Source organism: Ictidomys tridecemlineatus, chromosome 3 (assembly GCF_052094955.1).
Source record: "Ictidomys tridecemlineatus isolate mIctTri1 chromosome 3, mIctTri1.hap1, whole genome shotgun sequence".
Classification (NCBI taxonomy): Eukaryota; Metazoa; Chordata; class Mammalia; order Rodentia; family Sciuridae; genus Ictidomys; species Ictidomys tridecemlineatus.
This window is the reverse complement of record NC_135479.1, coordinates 186,351,385-186,367,102: the sequence shown is the minus strand read 5'-3', so window position 1 is coordinate 186,367,102 and position 15,718 is coordinate 186,351,385. Positions and strand designations below refer to the sequence as shown.

General features: G+C 38.5%; 1 protein-coding gene across 1 annotated transcript in view; it reads right to left on the bottom strand.

Annotated features, from left to right (window-relative positions):
• Robo1 (roundabout guidance receptor 1) overlaps window positions 1-13,674 on the bottom strand; it is a 1,016,703-nt gene extending 1,003,029 nt beyond the window's left edge. Inside the window, exon 1 of the mRNA XM_078044437.1 lies at window positions 13,433-13,674. The gene's annotated coding sequence lies outside the window, so the exon portion shown is untranslated. The remainder of the gene's footprint in view (window positions 1-13,432) is intronic.
• Window positions 13,675-15,718: the final 2,044 nt, after the last annotated feature.

Here is a 15,718-nt window from a genome sequence, read left to right as displayed (position 1 = left end):
CAAAACTCCTATGTTAATGCAGGAATGTTTGGATAGAAAGTGAGTGGATCCTGAGAACTGTCATCTAATTAGTTCTTCCTAGTTTGAATAGACCTACTGAGCAGTAACAAAGCAGGTGGGGTGTGGTTGGAGGAGGTGAGTCACTTGGGTGGGTGGGGCTATCCTGAAAGGTCATTCTTCCCTGAATCCTCTTACACCCTCCTTCTCTGCTTCCTGTCTGCCAGAAGGGGAGCAGCTTCCCTTCACCACTTCCTTCCCCCAATTAGGTCCAGAATATTGAAGGGATTGGCCATCTGTGGACTGAGACCTCTGAAACCATGAGCCCCAAATAGACTTCCCTCCCTCTTGGTTGTGCTTTTCAGGTATTTTGGTCACATCAGTAAAAGGCTGACTAACACAATGAAGGAACATTCCAGGATTATATAACTTCATGTTTTCTTGGAGTTTCCTCTGTTGAATTCTCTCTCTTCCAAAGAAGGGTGGAGAGGCTCAATGGAAAAATAGTAGATGAAATGAGTAGCTTGAACTGTGATAAAGTAGATGAAGCTTTGAAACTTTTCCTAGCTGCTCTATCCCTAGAAACTAAGGAATAACAAGAAGCATTTCACCTAAAACCATAGCTCTAGACAAAGCATAAGTAAGTTCTGATTTCTTAACACCTTGTATCACTTTAAAATAGTTTCTCGTGGTCACAAATTATCCCCCAGTACTCAGGATGAAAGTAACTGGTTAATTTTTTTAGTTGGAATATTGCCATAATAAGTAGAGAAAATCAGGATAGTGTTTCTATTGTTTTGTTCATATGAGCCTAGGTAGAGTTCCACAGAAAAACACTTGGAACCAAGAGTATAAGCAAAAATACGACAGGGTGAAACCGGTACATAACCCCATTAAAAACAAACAAATCAATTCCAAATACAGAGCTCACACCTTCTGCTTGGTATATGGAAGATATGTTTTTGTATAGTGTACAAAGGACAGTCAATCTGAGGGAGCTCTTAAAGTTCATTATGTCATTATCTGTGAAGAAGTTACTTTAAAAACGCAATGGTAATAGAACAGAACAGTGAATTAGAGCAATGTCATACTCAGAACATGAATCAATACACTAAGGGTTAAGAGGTACCAGGAAGGATGTGGCTGTTGCTTCTTTATTTCCAGCACCAAATGCAATCAGTGTTGTCACTATCACTACAAGACCCATGCTTGTAAGACCCTGCCCCCACAAGAAGTCAGCAAAGGAGCAGATGCTCTGTAATCTGCAGTTCACAATATCTGCATATATTTGTGTCACTGAAGTAATCCCATTTGATCATATTAGTCTTTGATCTGGCAGGTTGCATGTGCAGGTGGCTAAGACATTGCCTTATTGGCCACTTTGTATCAGACCCAACAGGAAGTCCTCTTGGGGTTTCACAGCTACTTCACTGTATCCAGTTATACAATCCTTTCATCCCAGAGCTCCCATCCTATCTCATCAACTCTCTTATGCAGAAACACAATACTTACCATTAAGGTGGGTTTTTTTCCTCTATTAAATTTACTCATTTAAGTATTGCATATACCAAAGAACAGATTGCATTTCATTGTTCGTTATTTTAAATTTATAGGCAGAAAGACTATTCTATGATGCTGTATTTAAAATTAACATTTTAAACGGCATTGAAAGATGACATTAGAAGTGTAAATATTTTTCTAAAGGAAGAGAGTCTTTATTGAGAAATAGGTCCTTGAAAACTATTTGTCAAAGCCATTGTTTATTATGGTAAACTATATATGATATGAAATTTATCACTTTTAATATGCAATTCCAGTGATAGCAATCCACATATCATGTTGTGCAATCATCGCCACTTTCCATTTTCAGAACTTGTTCATGATTTCAAACTGAAAGTCTGTACCCAGTAAACAAGAACTCTCTACCCCCCCAATCACTGCCAATCACCATTTTACTTTTTGTCTATGAATTTGACTATTCTAAATACCTTATAATCACACTATATTTGTCTTGTTTTGGCAGGCATATTTCACTTAGCATAATATTTTCAATATTCATCCATATTACAACATATATCAAAATCCCATTCCTCTTTAAGGCTGCATAATAGTTTAATGCATTTTTTTATGTAGTCATCCTTTGATGAATACTAGACTGTTTCTACCTTTTACCTATTGTGAATGATGCTGCTGTGCACATGGGTATACACATATTTGTTTGAGCTTCTCATGGTGGTGTATACTTGTAGTCCCAGCCACTCAAAAAGCTGAGGTAGAATGATTATAGGTTTAAGTCCTGCTTGGATAACCTAGGAAGACTCTGCCTCTTATATGATAAATGAGGAGGTTGGGAGCATAGCTCAGTGATAGAGTGCCTGCTCAAAGCCCTAAGTACAATCATAAGCCATACCAAAAAAAAAAAAAAAAATCAGAGCAAACCAAAACAAAAAACAAGTATTTTTTTTAGTTTTGCTTTAGATTTTTATGGGTACATATCTTGAAATAAAATTTCTGGATCATAATTAATAATTCTGTTTAATTGTTTGAGGAACTGTCATGCTATTCCTCAGCTGCACCATTTACATCCCCATCAGCAATGTGTACATGTTCTGATCTCTCCACATCCATGCCAACACGTTACTTTCTGGTTTTTTAGTACCAGTCATAGTTACAGGCATAAATACAAAATTAAATTCAGTATTTGAAAAGGATGAATCAATTTACTTCCTTGTGTGAAGGAATCCAAATCTTATGGGATGGGTTTATCATCATTGCTTCAACCCTATTTCTTATATACCTGCATCTTAAAAGATGATATTCACTATACTGCCATACCATGCAAACAAGTTTTCAGTTAATATCTTAAGAACTCAACAAAGAAAGAACTTACTTCTTCCTTGGCCTCTTTGGTTATTCACATGTCATTACCTTCTTGGTCAAGCTAAGATTACATATCGCCCCCCCAGGACATGCTAAAATTTGTGAAGTTACAAAAATTATCCTCAACATGTGGGGGGAAAAGGTACACTTATACATTGCAGTTGGGACTGCAAATTGGTGCAACCACTATGGAAAGCAGCATGGAGATTCCTCAGAAAACTTGGAATGAACCACCATTTGATCCAGTTATCCCACTCCTAGGTTTATACCCAAAGGACATAAAATCAGCCTACTGTAGTGATGGAGCCACATTAATGTTTATAGAAAGATCAATTCATAACAGCTGAACTGTGGAACCAATCAAGGTGTCCTTCAACAGATGGATGGATAAAGAAAATGTATATATCCACAATGGAATATTACTTATCCATAAAAAATAATGAAATTATGGCATTAGCTGGTAAATAGATGGAGCTGGAGAATATCATGCTAAATGAAATAAGCCAATCCAAAAGAACCAAAGACTAAATGTTTTCTCTGATATGAGGATGTTAATTCACAATAAAATGTGAAGACTAGAAAAGAATAGAGGTACTATGGATTAGACACATGGGATTGAAAGAAGGTTAGGGACATGGAGATAGGAAGTAAAGTAGAATGAATTGGACTTTATTGCCCTATGTACATATATGATTACATGACCTGTGTGATTCTACATCATGTAGAACCAGAAGAACGAGAAGTTATACTCTATTTATGTATGATGTATCAAAAGGCATTCTACTGTCATGTGTAACTAATTAGAACAAATGGAAAAATTATCCTCACCAACATTATTAGGCATATAATACATTTTAGTAGCAACTATCCATTAAAAATCAAATGAATTGAGGTTACTAAATGTTCCCTAAAAACATCATTCATTAATGTATTCAGTTCATATTTTACTGTGAGTTTGCTCTTCTTAATACTATCCAACAGAACTTTCCCTAATAGAAGTATTATTCTTTATTTGCTCTAGTCAAGACTGTGGTTCTTTCCACTTGTGCCACTTCACTATGTAAAATGTGACTATTTAGACTTAATTAAAAATAAATAAAAATTTATAACCTTTGTCACACTAGCATGTTTATGTACTTACTAGGCACACATAGGTAATGGTGAAAATATTAGTACTACTTTTGACAGATATAGCAAGAATTTGTCATTTTGTGCTAGATATTCAGTCTAGTTATTAAAACTGATCCATAAATATTTATATTCCCACCAGCAACATGCAAGTGTTCTAATTTCTTCCCATCCTTGCCAACAGTTGTTACTTTTTATAGTGAAAGAGAACATAGGTAAGTGCTAACTATTAGGTAAGCAAATATAGGGCTAACAAATGAAAGAGAAATGAAAGAGAGAGAGGGAGGGGAAGAAGAGAGAGAGAGAGAAAGAAGCTTTCTATGGGAAAATTATAGAATACTTCAAAAAGGAGACAGTGACCTCAGTACATAAAGATGAAGACAGAAAGGCAACAGTATTGATCTGAAAACTAAGTAGTGGCTGAAGAAGGGTGAGGTGTGTGATGTCTTCCAGGACAAACTACACCTGAGCAAGAGGAATGAAACTGGAGGGAAGTTTGGAAAATAGGCTGGGATCAGTATGATCTCAATGTGCCCAGAGCCCAGAGCTGCAGCCATACAAAGAGATGATCTAAATAAATAAATAAATAAATACCACAATCATTAATTTCCTAAAGCAGTAATTTCCCTTGATCAAAGTAGCAGCAAATAGCATTAATTTTAAAGACTCAAAATGAATGATTTGGATGTTATTGGTGCTTTGTGTGAAAACTTTTTTCAGATAAGCTTATAAATATATGAACCTTTCATTGGCTATTAGGGAAATACCTAAAATCCACTTAAAATCAATAAACTAAGGAATCAATAACTAATACTTAAATAATTCAGTAATTGCTTAGCACAAAACTAGTTTGCCTGATATGTTGCTGCTTATAGGATAAAAAACAAATTCTTACAAATAATCACATATGACTGCACATAAGTAAATAAAGTTGTTTTATATTGCTTCCAATTTCTTATTCCAGGAAATACTTTAATGGAATGTGTACAGTACACTGCAGTGATTGCCTTTCTGAATGTTCTGTGGTTGGATTAACATTGCGGAGTCCTCATTTGCTGCTTACACATTGATCAGAATCTCTTCGATGTTGTGGTGCAACTTTCTGCCTTGCAATTATAATTCACCTGGTAAATGGTGTACCACGCATCAGGCAGAGTGAGCAATTGTTTCTCCTTCTATCTACTGAAGCTTGTTTCTGAGTATTACCTTTGCTAGAGTTGAATACCCAAGTAAATATTGATATACTTTGGGATACTCATTAATACTCTCTAGAAAAAGCTAAAACCAAGTAAAATCTACTAGATACGATAGGGAATCATTACATATGAACAATTCACATATAATCTAAAGATAATATTCTGTTTCTCATAAATAATCAGTCTCTAATTCTGGCTCAATATAATCTGATGTTGGGCGAAGGCTTAAGTAATGATTTTCACTCTGGTTCATTAACACTGTGATGATTCAGTGAGATGAGATCCACATACTGGGCTGGCAGACAATGACCAAAAACAAGCATCTCAAATGAGGACAGATGACAAGCAGTCTGATAGGCAAAAAAGCAGTGCCATCCCACCCACGAGCCATATATGTGGCAGTCACATTCTTAGCACGTGAGAATGTGAATCAATTCCAGATGGAGCAAAAGATTCAAGTGTTAATTTTTATTTTTAAAGTTTGAAGAAATATATATGAAAATATTTTTGCCTTCACCATGGAGAATAATTTCTAAAACCAGATACAGAAAAGATAAGCCATAATAAAAATCTTGTTAATTGAACACTGTATATATATATATGTGTGTGTGTGTGTGTGTGTGTGTGTGTGTGTGTGTGTAGTATAAAAAGTTAATCTTTCATTTGAGGGAGGAAAAAGACAAGATACAGCCTAGAGAAAATTATTTTGATACCTACATCAAAAAATTTAGAATCTAGAATGAATAAGAAACTTCTATAAATCTATGTGAAAAAGATAATTGTCTCAAGAAAAAATGGAAAATCATAGTAAGGGAAACCTGAATATTCGACAAAAAGATGTTCAGTGCACTAACAATCAAAAAACACAAATCAGAAACATTCATTTAGCAATATTTTCAAATGTGAGGATGTTAAATATTGACAAAGGTAGTTAGTATGGTGACTCTTTTATGCAAGACATATACTTGCAAATTCAAAATACTACAGGCACTGTGTAGAGTAACTAGGAAACATCTGGGAAGAGAAAGAATTATATTCCATATCAACAAGTAATTTTACTTGTAGACATACACATAAGAAAGTTCTGCACATATGCATAATGAGGTATGTGTGAAAAATATTGCTGAATTATTATAAGGTGAAATTGGAAATGACCATTAATGAAAAGAAAACACAAATCACAGTATGCTTATGGAATGGAATACTATACAGTAATAAAAATTCATGAGGTATGTCTGCCAGCACAACTTAAACAAATCATGAAAAACCATATTTCCATAGTATTTTTAAAATTTACCTATTTTAGTTACTTAGTACAATGCTATATACTCTTAGAAGTTGTACGTAGTGCACATATACATAGTAAAATCAGGAGGCAATGTGTGGAACCAGTAATAGTAAATTTACAACACTACTTATCTCTTAGATGGAGAAGCAATCTGGAAGCATAGACAGAGGGCTTATAATTTATACTTAATATTGTATTATTTAAACTAGGTGATAATTCAGGAACATTATTTTCACTGTTTTCTCTATCTCTGCCAAACAACCACATCATAATGATAAAATTCAATCATTAATAGCTCCAAGTACTTTGTACCACAGCACCTTGACTCTAAAGGTCAACTTCCTGTGTGATGGTAGAACTGCTGGTGACAAATGTGCCTCTCTGATGCAGAACTCCTACCTCGGGAGGATTGGTTCATGTGATCTTGGACCTGTAATCAAAACTTCCTTTGAAGCACAGTAATCCTAAAAGACAAGGTCACAGCTTTCAATAAGATCTAAGAAATTATGCTAATTGCTCCAGCACAAAATGCTAAATCAAGCTCCACATGGACCTGGCTGAGATGGGGAGCAACTATTGCGATAAACACCGTGCACCTCCTTACACCTAGGATACACGTAAAACTCGGATCTCAAGACCCCATTCCCACATAATCCCCTGTAGTAAATCTGGTGGTGGGCAGGTGTTCAGGGCCTGATGTTTTAAGTGTTATTTTTGTCAATTCTGAAGTTTCTCTGGTTCAGTGGCCAAAGTTTAAAAAAAATACTGCTTCAGGAAATTTCCAGATTATCTTAGTCCAATCAGCTGTTATAACAAAGTGCTATAGACTGAATGGCTTAGAGAAAAATAAATTCATCGCTCATAATTCTGGAGGCTAGGAAGTTCAGAATCAAGGTACTGTGTTAGGAGCCGTGTGTGAACTACGGATATTGTTTGAGCCATGAAGGCAGGGAAGCTGCTTTTCTGCAAACTCCTGGGTGAAATTCCCTGTTTCCAGAAAGCCAAGATCATGCTGGCACCCTGCCTTAGCTTGCAGCCTCAGTTCAAACACAGGGATCTAGAGATGGCATAACCTGCCAAGCACCAAACAACCTGTTTTTCCCCTACTCTTTTCCTGTTTTTACTGAAGGAGCTCCCTACCATCCGCTTTGGTCTGTACGGCTATAAATAAAGCCAGTGAGGGCTTTTCTCTTTGTTAGCGTCAGGTCTGCTTGATATATGTGTGTGTGTGTGTGTGTGTGTGTGTGTGTGTGTATGGTCTTCTGTGTTTATTTTGTAATACTACTTTCATAGCTTTTGTTTTGCAGCCAGCCCACACCTCCAGTGGTTACCCATTACTTCCCCATGCAGGATGTGGCTAGAAATACTGGAAGATTCAATGTCTGATGAGGAACTGTTTCCGGCATCATAGTAAGCCCCCTTTTCAATGTTCTTGGGTGGTAGAGGAGGCATAGGACCTTTCTCAGGCTTCTTTACATGGGTACCAATTTCACTCATGAGGGTTCTTCCTGCATGATCTAATCACCTCCTAATACCATCACATTGAGGGTTAAGATTTCAATATATGAATTTTCATCCCATTGGGGGTTAGGCTTTCAACATATGAATTTTTATCACAGTATCATGATAGAGATTAATAAACAGTTGGAGTGCAATTTCAGAAGCATCATTAAAAAGGGATCTGAAAGGAAGAAATTTTTACATCTATTTGCTTCACAGAACAGGTGATACTTATTTTGAGGCAATCACCAAAGGAACAAAGGGTGAGAACCATTTGGGGGAGAAGTTCTAACCTAAGTCTAAGCAGAGAGAAATGAAACATCCTGAATATTGGGGAAAAAATGCAAGTAAATGCTCATGGTAATTGATAACCTATCAAAGACTAAAGAGAAGAATTGGGGGTTCAAATCATAGAATGCCTTGAATAATATCTTAATGAGTTTGGACTTGGTCATTGGTGTTCTAGAAAGTTAGATTTATCAGATATGATGCTCATGACTTCAAGATGCAAGAATAGGGTGAAGTGATGGATTATAAGATTGACCCCAAGAAGGGGAAGCAAGAAATGGGGGCAAGGACCTGGGAATAAGAACTGCCCTTGAACATTCCATAGGGTTTGGTCCAGAGAAAGGGAGTTCTTCCAAATCAGTAAAGCCATGTGTGGAGAAAGGTGATGGTGACTGATTAGATGGATTCTCCTAAAACATCCTGACCATGTTTGTGGAAATTTAAAAGTAAGCCATAAAGTCCTCAGTTTCCTCTAAATATTTCAACCTCCAAAGAATGATGTACTGGGGTGAAGGACAGGGCTTGGACTGACTGAAGAGGTTATTTACTGATTATGAGATCCTGGGAATGTCATTATTTGTAGAAGTTTGTTCTGTGAGAAATGCAAAAGGATATTTTAGTTATAAGATCATATCTTGGATATTCTAAAACTTATGAATATGAATATAAGAATCAGAGAATAGCTACATTCCATATTTAAATGTAAGGACAAAATAAGTTGGTCCAGTGAGTTGAAGAGAATGATTCATTTAAAAACAACCTGGGGGCTGGGGTTGTAGCTCAGTGTTGGAACGCTCTCCTTGCACATGTGAGGCACTGGGTTAGATGCTCAGCAGCACATATAAATAAAATACGAAAGTAATGTGTTCACCTACAGCTAAGGAAAAAAATACACACACACACACACACACACACACATATATATGTATATATTTATACACATACACATACACATACACACACACACACACACACACAGACAACATGGTAGCCAGGCTGGATGGCATATGCCTATAATCTCAGTGACCTGGGAGGCTGAGGCAGGAGGATTGCCAGTCTGAAGCCAATTTCAGTAATTTAGAGAGGTCCCAAGCAACTTAGTAAGACTGTGTCTTCTTAAAAAGAAAAAAGGGGGTGGGTGCTGGGAAAGGAGCTCAGTGGTAAAGCATCCCTGGTCTTAATCCCCAATACTCGTACCCGCCATCAGACCACGCCGCAAAGGAAAAAAGTAACATGGTATAATGGAAAAATACTGGAAATACATGTACAGTCATGGTGCAGTTATCATCAGATACCTGTAGAGGATGGGCTTCAAGTCCTCTGTTGATCATAGGTCAAAATCTATGATGTTTGTATAAATCATATTGTATTTGCATATAGATATGAAACTGGTGGATGTAAAACCTCTTGCAGAGAGTCACTGTACTCTGGAAAATCAGTTTCCAATCATGCTCATTATTTGTTGAATGGTCATTTACATTTTCCTTAACCTCTCTGAGTTTCAGTCTCTTCATATGCTAATGAGATCTAATAAAGCCTACCTCAAAAGGGTGATATAGGATTCAATGAAATACCTTTTGCCTATGCAAGGTGTGTAACACTGTTTCTACAGTTTTCCCTTACACAGCTTTGTACAAGTCAGTTACTCTTCAAGGACCTTGATGCCCTGTGGAATTAAGAGAAACCACTGGTCCATTTGGTATTAATATATTTTAGGTGCAAATGTATAGGCATTAACAGTAACACTGCTCATTTCAACAGCATGTTTAGCCAGATAAATATTATGGGGCCATAATTTATCCTCCTGTATGCTTTATTTTATTTTTGAACTCACAGATTTAAGGGAGAGACAGCAATCAGTTGAGTTTTCTAGGTAAACAGAAGGAGCTCACTTTCTGGCAGATTGGTGGAACCTCACCTCGAGTTACATTTCAAATGGTGCATTGCACCTGCTCATTCATCAAGCCGCCAAGGCCTTGCTTTTGCAGCATGCTTTTTTCCTTTTAAAATTCACGTCTTTGCAGTACTTTGAGTTGCTCAGCCTCCTCAGGAAAGTAACATATTAAATCTTACTTAAATAAAAATAGACCTAATATATCAAGTGTAGATAGATGCAAAAGGGTGAGATTTCATTGCTAAGCACGACAATGGTTTACAAATATTGCACACAAGTGTATAGCTTTCTTTTTATCTCTCATCAATGTTATTTTGTATTTGAATTGATCCTCTTATGCCATAAAATACAAGACAATTATACAAACCAATGTGATTCTCTTAAGGGAGACATTAGGATATTTGCTCTTTATTTTATGTGTGTAAGGTAAGGGAAAGGGGGCTTTAGGCTTTAAACCTATGGGACTCCCTAGGCAGCTGTTGTATTTCTCTCCTCCTCCCTGCTCTGCACGCTGCTGCATCCCTGAAATCACTAACCTTCAGGGGATACAGCCTGGGAGACAGTAACATGGGTTCAAGGACAGGGTAAGGGAAGGGAAGTAAAAGGAAGGAAGTGCAAGAATACAACAAACATGTGATTAACAGCTGTTTTCTGGAGCAACCCTCCATCAGAGATCTGCAGCTGTGTCATTGTGCTTCAATTCTGCAGATTGTTCAGGGCTAAATTGGAAGGCACATGGAGCAGGAAGATATGTGGAGAGAGGTTAAAGGAAGTCCAAAATCCATAGCAATGATATGATGCAAATGCTCCCCCTCCTTACACATTCATGGAGATCTCTTCCACCTGTCATAGGAGAATAGATTTCTAAGAAAAAAAAGTCATCTCACCAACTGGATATTTGTCCTGGGTGGTTGCTGCTATTTTTTCTTCTTTGTGGGAAGGTAAGGGGAAGGAGCTGATGGAACACCCTCCAACCCTGCTTCTGCCCTTTAATAAATCAAAACCAGAGCAAGAGTTACAGACTGATTTCCAAAGAGCTACCTGTGTCTCCTCAAGACAAAATATAAACAGGTGTTGTGGTTTCAAACAGAGCATCCCCAAATCGTGTTCCAGAAGCATGCAATTTAAGGCCAGAAAACCCAGTTATCAGGCTTCCAGTTGGTGAACAAATGAATTTGTGGATTCTCCAAATATTTTGATTAATATCATATCTTAGTTCTTAAACACCCACAATAAAAAATGGGCAAATGGAAAGTGGGGAGAAAAATGCAATGGCATTGTCTTCCAACATGTGCTCAAAGGATTATCTTCCCTCTGCAGGGTCCCCTTCCAATAACTGACATCCCCATTCGGTAGGGTCCAGCCTCTAGGCTGTCTCCTCCACATGCTCAGGGAAAGGGTTGGAAATCAACCTCCGACTGAAACAGTCTCTCACCACTACTTAGAAAACACACAAACCATCTCTTAACAGGCATTTGTAACACACAGCCTGATGAACATCACTTACGCAGGGCAGATACACAGAGGAATTTACAAGGTCGGGCACTCCTTGGTGGGGGCGTGAAAGGGTGGGAGGTGCTGAGGTCAGGGTTAAATGACACTGCGAAATGAAGCCTCTTGCCCTGCCCTCTCCTTCCTTCATCTACCGAAGGAGTCTCTAGAGATTTCCTGCACCAGCAAGCCTGTCCCTTCCATTTCTCAGAGAGGCCATAGACAGCATTTCAAAGCCCCAACTAAAGCAGTCCATGTAAAGCATCCCGAGAAGGCTGACCGATGGCCAGAATTGTCCCCAATCGCTTGCTTCCTTTATCCCCAAGAGGTCTCATCATCATTTTACTTCCTTCCCCTTGAGGCTTTCCCCTTTTGAGGTGCAGGTCTCCTAGGATGCTTGGGGTGCACCTTAGGGACATTCCGTTAGAGGTCTAAGCTGCCTTTGACCCCAAAACTGGACTGGGCTGATTTATTAATCCGACTCTCCAGCCCCACTTGTCTGTCTGCAGCACAGTGACCCTCTACATTGGTACCCCGGACCTTCATGGCCAGGTGTGGGCAACCTATTCTGGGCATGGCAGCGGGGCGTAAACCGCCTTCCAGCGCCGCAGCGCCGGGAAGGTCTGCAGCCAGGGCTGCGGCAAGTGGATTGTCATGCCGAGCTCCCGGCACCAGCCGCTTGCAGGGCTCTGCCTGCCTCTCCTCATTGTGTCCGCAGCGCTGCGGGACTGAGTCGCGCGCGCTGCCGCACCCGCGCCGACCCCCCGGAGTACCGGGCGAGGAACAGCAGAGAAAGCCGGAGAGGGAGGGAGAAGGGTCCCCAGAAGGGCGCAACACTTCGTCAGTAATGCAGAGGCGCCAGGACCTTCTAGCAATGCATTTTCCAGCTAAACGCCACCAACCGGAGCTTTTCCTGGCACGTCCCACGCGTATGTGTTTGTGTGTGAAAGACGGGATACACCTTGCTCATTCATCTCTCTTTTCCCCGATTCCTCTCTCCGTGTTTCCGTCCCTCAGATTAAGTCCCCTCTGGTTTAGCTTTCAACCCCCATCTTCTCCACATCAGCATTACCTTTCCAAGCAAAGAGCTGCAGGTTGGAAATTCAGGTTTTATTAGACCCCGTTGCCTATCCATCACCAAGAGTTCACTAAAATTCACCCAGTAATGCTAATTTTCAAAGTCCCACTCTCATCTATTCTTGGAGAATGCTTTCAAAGTTTGGAAGCTCCTTAGACCCTTAGGATTTCTATGCTTCTATCCACATCACAAACAAGGATACGACCAGAGACACCAAGATTAAGCTGCAAAGTTGCCCAGCCCCAGCCCAGCAGGCCGCTGATGCTTCAGTATCCCAAGAGGCAGTTCCCTAGTGTGTCCACGAGAAATCCAAATGTGACACATAACCTCCCCAAACAAGGGGTGAGCCACCCACACGACACAGACAAAAATGCTGAAACTTCTTTGTTAGTAGGCGCAGCCCCCCAGAACGCACACCCTGAACAACTTGCAAAGAAATAAACAAACATCGTATCCCTGCAGGGAAACTTGTTGAATCCCGCCCAGGCGTAGGGCTGTGATTTCCGATTTAGCCTGAAGGTTTTTGATTCTATCCCAAAATACCCTGATGCATCAGTCACAATTTCTGGATAAACTGCGGAGTGCCTTCCGCACCCTTTCTCCACTCTAAGCACCAGTCTAAAATCGGCTGGATCCTCTGTTACAATTCTAAAGCCGGCTGTCACTCCTTTGCCATCATTTGTGAGACTTACCCTTTGATAAGACTGTTCTCAGAAATCTAGCAGCTTGGTGGTGCAGGCGCAGCCCTCCAACTTTGCTGAGCAGGGAGACCTTCCTGAGTTTAAACCAAGCAAAAGCTGTCTGAGACTTTAAATCTAAGAGTGGAGAAATAGGGAGAGAGTAACGCCGGGTTTCTTCTCAGTATCGGCACCCTGGAAAACATTCAATCCTTCTTCAGTAGAGAATTCTTTCAAACCCGTTATCTGTATTACTATTAATGCGCAGAGCAGACGGCATTGCATACAAATAGGTCCAAGTGTGCGCTTCTATTGGTGGCTGCGGAGGCCCCTGGGTCCTACTGCTCCATCTCTAAACTACACAGCAACACTAGCGCGCAGCTTTGGAGACGCCGAGGGGAAAATGGATTTAATTGATTCGTTACCTCTGGTATTGTAAAGCCTGCTGCGATGTTTAACCAAGGAAGAAACCCTCATATTTAAACTCCTGTCATGTGATCTATCACTTCATATCTGCTTTTAATTGTCTGTGTGGGAGGCTTTGATAATACAAAGGGTCTTAAATTTTTTTTTTCTGAGAAAAATTCACACATACTTTTGGTAGGAAAACCCTATTTTTTTGCTCTCTGTTTTGCATTATTCTCATTAAATCCAGAGAGTAATGTATAGTGAGACACTTCTGCATATCACAAAAGTAAAATGACACTCAATTTTATTTGTGAAAATGCATGTCTACCCCAAATACAGAAATGTACATGGGTTAAATGGTAGAAACCAAAATGAGTGTACTGATTATAAAACATGAGATTTATTAATCACATGCTACTAAAAAATGTCATCAACGACAATGGCATGGACATTATATTACCTTTTAAAATAAAACAAAAGTCAAAAATATTTTACTTGTGAATATTGACATGAAAAATAAATCAACATAAAAATATCAATACTGTCACAATATGTCAAGTATTTGCTATTAATTGCCACATTTTCTTTCCACAGCTTTTCTCTTAGCAAATCCATTAGTAATGCAAATTGGTATAACAAGATTTAAAGTGAGGCAGACCTGTGGCGACTGGTGATTTGAAATATTGCTACTGTGGAAAAACACTTCAGTATATTATCCACAAATGTAGCTATTTTAAAAATGAGACTAGTAATTGCTGAATTTCATAAATGTTATTTTTTAAACTCTTGAGAATATTGTTTCTCATGACTTTTGATTGTGTGGAGGGAAAGACAAGTCATTAAAACCGAAATGACACAGATTTTCTATCAAGTTCTATCTAGGTAGGGTATTTGCTGATATTATAACATATTTATTGTGCTTAGATGTAAATAGTAATGGCAAATTCAAATTTAATTACAATATCATCACATCCCTAGTTTACAGCTGAATGCTATTGCCAAATGATATACTGAATAAGGTCAGTGGCCACAAACCCGTAAATTCACTGGCCATGTGTATACTAAATAAATGAAAAATACAACATAATGCAAAAATACATCAGATTCTTTCAAATAAATGTATAGCATTTGAATTTGCGTGGTGTGTGCTAAGGACCTTCTTCAATTTCATAACTCCTTTCCCCTTCCAGCCTCTTCCCATCCCCCATCAGTAACCCTTGACAACAGAAGTGTTACTTCAAGTCCAGGTTGCTTTTGCTGCCTTCCAGACTTAACTTACAGATTGCAACCCTGTAGAAAACAGAATTAACTCTTACAGGACAGAGAAGTGAGAGAAGAGTTTCCTTTAAGGGTTAGAAGTCCCAGTGTTCTTATGTTTATTTTCAACAAACAGGATTTTTAAGAATATCCATGCCCACTATTTCTGAGTGAAAAGACATGATCAGTGGCATTACATCAATTTGCTGCAATTCCCCATTGCTATTGTGTCTCTGAAATTGATTTTGGAATAATGAGTTTTACTCAGGTTATGGCAATCACTTTATTCCAGATTAAAAAGAAAAAGTAAGTTAACATAAAAATATCAAAAGACATTACCATGTTTGGTATTAGAATATAAGGAATTGGTTGTCTATAGAAGAAAAGAAAGGCCATTATTTCTTATGGTAAGAAAAACATAATGACCACACAAAGTTGAATGAAAGTGATTGAAATTCACTTCCTTTGTAAAAGAAGTATGTTACTGGTCTTTCAAGATCCTACAAGCTGACCTTTAAAAATAATCATTTGCTTTCAAATGCAAGTTAAAACTTATGTGTTGAATGTGTATCTCCTTAGATCTGAGAAAAACCTGTGCTTTATTCAAGTGGTCAAATGTAATAAAAAATTAATGTC